Genomic DNA, 6,731 nt, shown 5'->3' on the forward strand with positions numbered 1-6,731 from the left:
TTGCAAGCAGTCCAGAGCCTTCATTACCAACCCTAAAAGAGGCCCCGTAATAATTTCTGAAATATAAACATGCTTTAATGCTAATGAAATTGAAATAAGGTTAAGCTTTCTTTAAAATATGGTTTAAGAAGAGACTGTGATGTGTAAAGCAGGGGTGAAATGCTCCCGGTTCAGACTGGATCGGCTGATCCGGTAGCGATGGCGGTGGGTAATTCGGAGAACCAGTAGCAAAAATTCCTCCCCCCGCCCCATGCCCACCCAATCGCCTGGTCACCCACTTTCCCGCTTCCCGCTTATTTTAAAAAATGCCTTTAAAAGGTTAAAAAAAAGGCTCTCAGTCATGTGCAGCCAGCGAACCGGTAGTAAACCGGTTCAGATTTCACCACTGGTGTAAAGAGACAGATTATTCTATAGTTGACAAGTTAGACTTTCTTCTAAGAATTGTTTGGAGAAGTAGCTTTCCCTCCAAAGAGTTGACTTTATCTGAGAAGCTGAGAAGCTTCTAGCTGTGCTGTGTCATTATATCCAGTCCTGTTGGTTCAACTGAGGTTCTGCTAGAGAAGGGCCATAAATCAGGAAGGTTCAAATATTAGATATTTGAGTTTTGAGCTGAGGAAATAGATCAAGGGTGGGCAACTAATTTTCTCAAGTGGACCGCATGCGAGATTAAGACTCTTGTGGTGGGCTAAACCAATAACTCCCAGCCGCACTCCATCTGCTCACTCACAAGGCTGCACTTCAACTGAGGCAGCAGTGAATGGCCGATTCCTGGTCGCCTCATGTGTTGACCATTGCCATCATCTCCTCAGGCTGCTCCAGGAGAAGGGTGAGCCCTGGGACAATTGGCCACAGGGACAATTGGCCGCAGCCACCTTATGGGACACAATGGGACAATTGGCCACTCCAGTCACTTCACCTCAGCGAACCCACCACAGCATCCCCTCCTGGTACCCCAGCTCCCCACTCCAGGATAGAAATAGATAGATATCTATCTATAGAAACTGGAAGGCTTTGAGTTCCTGTCCCACCTTAGCCATGAAAGCCAGCTGAGTGACATTGAGCCAGTAAGGTCATACTCTCTCGGTTCTTGCCAAGCAAACAGCTTCCAAAATCTTGCCAAGAAAACTGCAGGGACTTATCCAGGCAATCACCAAGAGTCAGCACTGCCTCAAAGATTATTGTTCTTAGTTGTGAAGTCGTGTCCGACCCATAGTGACCCCATGGACTATGTTCCTCCAGGCTTTCCTGTCCTCTACCATCCTCTGGAATCCATTTAATCTCACGCCTACTGCTTCAGTGACTCCATCCACCCACCTCATTCTCTGTCATCCCGTTCTTCTTTTGCCCTCAATAGTTCCCAGCATTAGGCTCTTCTCCAGTGAGTCCTTCCTTCTCATTAGGTGGCCAAAGGATTTGAGTTTCACCTTCAGGATCTGGCCTTCTAAAGAGCAGTCAGGGTTGATCTCCTCTAGGACTGACTTGCAATCCAAGGGACTTGCAGTCCAAGGGACTCGCAGGAGTCTTCTCCAGCACCAGAGTTCAAAGGCCTCAATTCTTTGGTGCTCAGCTTTCCTTGTGGTCCAACTTTCACAGCCATACATTGCAACTGGGAAAACCATTGCCTTGACTATACACACTTTTTCTGGCAGGGTGATGTCTCTGCTTTTTAGTTTGCTGACTCAAAGATGCAAACACACAAAAAACACCCTCCACTTTTGTGATCTGAATATCCCTGACAGTATCAACCCCTCATTTCTGCACTGATCAAGATAATGGCATGGTTCTCTTTGTGTTTAAAATGGGGTGGGGGGAATACCGTGAGTGAAGATGTTTTCTTTTTTTTTCCCCTGTAGGACTCCAGTCTATAAAAGGTTGAGTGTTTATTGCAGTGATGTTGAGAAATGTAATTCCAGGGGAAACAGGGAGGAGAGGTGTATCTAGGAAACGTTAAGAATTCAAGGGCAGAGGGTCCAAGGCAGCACTTTGTCATGGTTAATATAATGCCAAGGAACATTTTCTTTCATAAACAAGCCCAACTTCTCAGCAATCCTGTGACTTGCTTAGTGCCTACCTTCTCTAACCATGATCTCGCTCCTCATGCAAAGCCTTTGTTTCAGTAACCATTGAGTTAAGGTCAACGTTCAACGGCTTCTACATGGAAAGTTTTCTTTACTGCTAAGATGATGTATGGTCATGCATGTGAATCACAGAGACGTTTTTATCAGACATGTTTATTCCAGAGGATTCATGCAGAAATTACTGGGGGAGGAGCCAAGAAAAAAAAGCAGAAAGCTGACATCTGAGCTGATTAAAAGAAGCCTGGCCTTAAATCATGTTTCTGTTGTGGTCTCCCAGCAGCCTTCGGAACTGGCAGTGGAATCAGACAATGAGGAGGCTGGGGAGGACAATGGGCCAGTCCTGGAGGCTGGGGAAGGCCCAGACGAGGGCTCTGCATCGGAGGAAAAGATGGGGCCAGGGTCATCGGGGAGCAATGCACGGACTCTGGAGCCTCCAGAGGCAGGCAGCAGAAAGGCAGAGGAATAGGAGGAGTCTGTTCCTAGTGCATGTATGCGAAGAGCTGCCAGAAGGCAAGAGCAGCTAAAGCAAAAAGGACGACTCAGGAGTAAGGCCAGGAGATGATTGGCCCCTCCCATAAGGCTTAAAAGAGCAGCAACAGCTCTTGGGTTCTTTGTAGGAAAGCAATGTTGCTACAATTGTTCCTAGTCAGCATCTCGTTTCTGAACTTCATGAAGCTTTGCCAAGAAAAGCCTTTGGCAGGGTGCCAAAGAAGACAAAGGTTTTGTGATAAGGCCCAAAGGACTTTTTCTGAAGGATTTTGTTTTGGACTTAATTTGGACTAAGCTGAGAATGAAGTAATTCTCAGCCGTTCTAATAAAATATGTTTGTTTAGGACTGATTGTGTCTGGTAATAACTACTTGGGCCTCGGTCACAATAGTTCCCAGGTTGTGAATGAAAACCCATCTCTTGGGATGAGAGAAAGCTCTCTTCGTTCTCTTAATTCTTTTCCACTTTCCATCATCCACCAACTAGTAAGCAATGCTGTTAACTTTATTCTAATGAGGTCCTTCCAAGGATTATTAGGGGCCTCTGCGGCTCAGACTGCTAATGCAGTCTGTTATTAACAGCAGCTGCTTGCAATTACTGCAGGTTCAACTCCCACCCGGCCCAAGGTTGACTCAGCCTTCCATCCTTTATAAGGTAGGTAAAATGAGGACCCAGATTGTTTGGGGGCAATAAGTTGACTTTGTATATAAATATACAAATAGGATGAAGACTATTGCTAACGTAGTGTAAGCCACCCTGAGTCTTTGGAGAAGGGCGGGATATAAATGCAAATTTTAAAAAAAAGTAGACAATATTATAAGCTTGCAGCCCATCATTCCAAAGACCTTCTCAGGGCAAGTGGTTGATGCTCAAGAAAGGCAAGTAATCTATGCACAATGAAGTCACTGTTCCAAACTAGAAGATCAACGAGTAGAAGGACAGACCTATCTGCATCCATCTTGGCCTCTCATTCCAAGCAGTCGTTTCATCTCATTGTCCCAATGGTGCTTTTTTCAAAAGGCAACTGGACTTCCTTTGTTTCTCCCTGAAAATGTTTCACTTGTCATCCAAGAAGCTTCTTCAGGTCAGTTCAGAACTTCTTGGATGAGAAGCAAAAGGTCTTCAAGAAAAAAAAACCCTAAAAGATATCCAGTTGCCTTTTGGAAAAACACCTTTGGGACAACCATGACTTACATGACTTGAGAAACTCCATAGATGTTTCATCTCATTAAATATGATAGGCTTCTCATACCTTCTAATCTAGGACGAGAAACAAAGCAGAAAGAGGACCTGATCCTTGTTCATCAAATGAGGTGACAAAGGAAAAGTGAAATTGATGTTTATATAACATGTGGCTCTTGTTCAAATAAAGTTGGATGGCTGCATTTGAAAGAATCAGGGTGTGGAGAAGAAAAATGGAACCCTTCTGTAGTTGGCTGGATAGATGCAAATGAACTTGTTTACTTCTCAAAATGCTATCAAGATCCCAGAAGGAAGGAGCAGTCTAATTCCTTTTCTTTTTCTTCCTTTAAGCAAGACAGATTGCTTCGATGAAAATGTTTTTTTTAAAAAAAAAAAACAATCGGCAAGCACAAAAGGATACGTTTTCATTAAATAGCAGGACTTTGCTACTCTTAGTGGTTTCGTTCTATGAATTAATCATGGAGAATCCAAAGTGCAAAAAAATAAATAATAACAGAGCTCTCTGTGGTCCTGACATAACAAAATGAGGGTCATGGAGAGTATTTATGGTTAGCAATGAAAAAGGTCTTGTATCTGAAGGAGAAAACTGAGGTGTGTCACAAAACCGGTTGTTTAGAAGATAGAAACCATCAACCACCATCTGGCAAAGATGATATTTTGGACACATGAGTGGGGTTAGTGACAAGATGACAACTTTCTAGACTTGAGACTCTAGAAAGAATGCAGAGAAGAGCAACAAAGAGGATTAGGGGACTGGAGGCTAAAAGATATGAAGAACGGTTGCAGGAACTAGGTATGTCTAGTTTAATGAAAAGGACTAGGAGAGACATGATAGCAGTCTTCCAATATCTCAGGGGCTGCCACAAAGAAGAGGGAGTCGGGTTGTTCTCCAAAGCACCTGAGGGTAGAACAAGAAGCAATGGGTGGAAACTAATCAAGGAGAGAAGCAACTTAGAACTAAGGAGAAATTTCCTGACAGCTAGAACAATTAATCAGTGGAACGACTTGCCTGCAAAAGTTGTGAATGCTCCAACTCTGGAAATTTTTAAGAAAATGTTGAATAACCATTTGTCTGAAATGGTGTAGGGTTTCCTGCCTGGGCAGGGGGTTGGACTAGAAGACCTCCAAGGTCCCTTCCAACTCTGTTATTATTATTATTACTATAAGATGTTGATGTCTGCCAGCATAACACTCATCTGACAAAAGTTGAGCTAAGAACTAAGAATTAATTGGTGTCTTCTGTGGTGACACACTGGTGTGCATGTGCAAGCACACCAGAGCTGGCTGGCCTGTGCAGGCACACCAGCCAGCATGCGTGCATTCCAGTTTGGGCCGTCGGTCCTGAAAAGGTTCACCAACACTGTTCTAGACAGTGAGAACAATAAAGCAGTGGAACGGCCTGTCTCCAGAAGTTGTAGGTGTTCTAATACTCAAAAGTTTTAAAGAAGAGATTGGATAGCCACTGGTCTGAAAAGGTATAAGGCAGTAATATCTAACCTTTTTGCCATCATGAGGCAGAAGCAGCGGGGGGGGCACATGCCCACACCCATAATTCTATGTGCCCCGCCCCCACGCATGCACATGACCCCCCTCCCATGCTCCCCACGCTCTTGGCGTGCAATGGCCCAGTAGGCCCATTTTTCTCTCTCCAGAGCCTATCTAGGAGTCTAGGGAGAGCAAAAACGGCCTTCCCCACCCCCTGGAGTCCCTCCGGAGGCCAGAAACAGCCCATTTGCCAACTTCCGGTGGGACCAGAGGGCTGTTTTTTGCTGTCCTTGGGCTCCAGAGACTTTCTAGGAATCTGGGGAGGGCAAAAACGGCCATGAACGGAATCCATGGCCCGAAGCAAAGATTGACCCTGGTTAATGGAAGGCTTTGTCTGGTTCCTTTTCTATAATTTTCTCTGCCACAGAATCATTTTTACACCCTTTCTGAATGAAAGCCTGAAACAAGAAGAAAGAAAGAAAGAAAGAAAGAAAGAAAGAAAGAAAGAAAGAAAGAAAGAAAGAAAGAAAGAAAGAAAGAAGCACAGCTCCCTTAATCTGGGTAGTGAGAGAAAAGTGCAACGATGAACCTGAGCTATTCTAAAAAGGATGTCACCCGTAAAAGATCCTCAAGATTTGTTAATGAAACCAGCATTATGCACGGCAAATGGTATTGCTACACAGCTTTTATGTTACTTGCCATAATTAGCCAGACCGAAAGAGACAGACTGATAAACTTAGTGAACGTGTTAAAACAAAAAAAAAAAGGTAAGTTAAATGTCTACATTGCTACCTCTCGCTCCATGTTTCCAAACAATCAATTAATACCAAGCGACGTTCAGCCCAGGAAAAAGGCATGCTGGATGTGAATGAGTGTGCTCAGGAAGCATCTTAATTAAAATATAAAGGTGGCTAATCAAGGCGTAATTAAAAAGCGGGTGGCAGGGTCTCTTCTGGGCTCTGGAAACTGGGTTACAGTGAACAAACCTTTGGCCTCCGATGAACGCTTAACTTTCAAGCATGCATCTTTTCCAGAAAGAATCCACAGCGGCTTGGTGGTTGGTCATTATACAAAAAAAGCACCAAGAATTTCCACTCAGCTACCTTCTTCGGCCTCTTGAAAGAGCTCCACTTCTCTTTTTATTCGAGGCCCTTCCTAATTAATTAGGAAGCGAATTAACTCCTGGTGGCCGTAATCTAAACTTGACCAAGCCACACATTTTTCTTCTCCTCTCTGCAGTGATAAAAGAAAGAAACTTCTGGAAGAGGAAAGCATCTGCTGAGCTTTAAGAAGCAAAGGATACTGGCGGAGGAGGAACGTTGTGCATGTTGGGGTCCAATGTCCAGGAATTTTACTTAAAGGTCCAAGGGAAGGAGGCTTACTAGGGAGGCTTTGAAGAATCATTGCAAGATGGAATTAATAGAAATAGCCCTTACACTTACGTACCACTTCACAGTGCTTTACAGACCTCTCTAAG

The sequence above is a fragment of the Ahaetulla prasina genome, chromosome 12 (assembly GCF_028640845.1).
Source record: "Ahaetulla prasina isolate Xishuangbanna chromosome 12, ASM2864084v1, whole genome shotgun sequence".
Classification (NCBI taxonomy): Eukaryota; Metazoa; Chordata; class Lepidosauria; order Squamata; family Colubridae; genus Ahaetulla; species Ahaetulla prasina.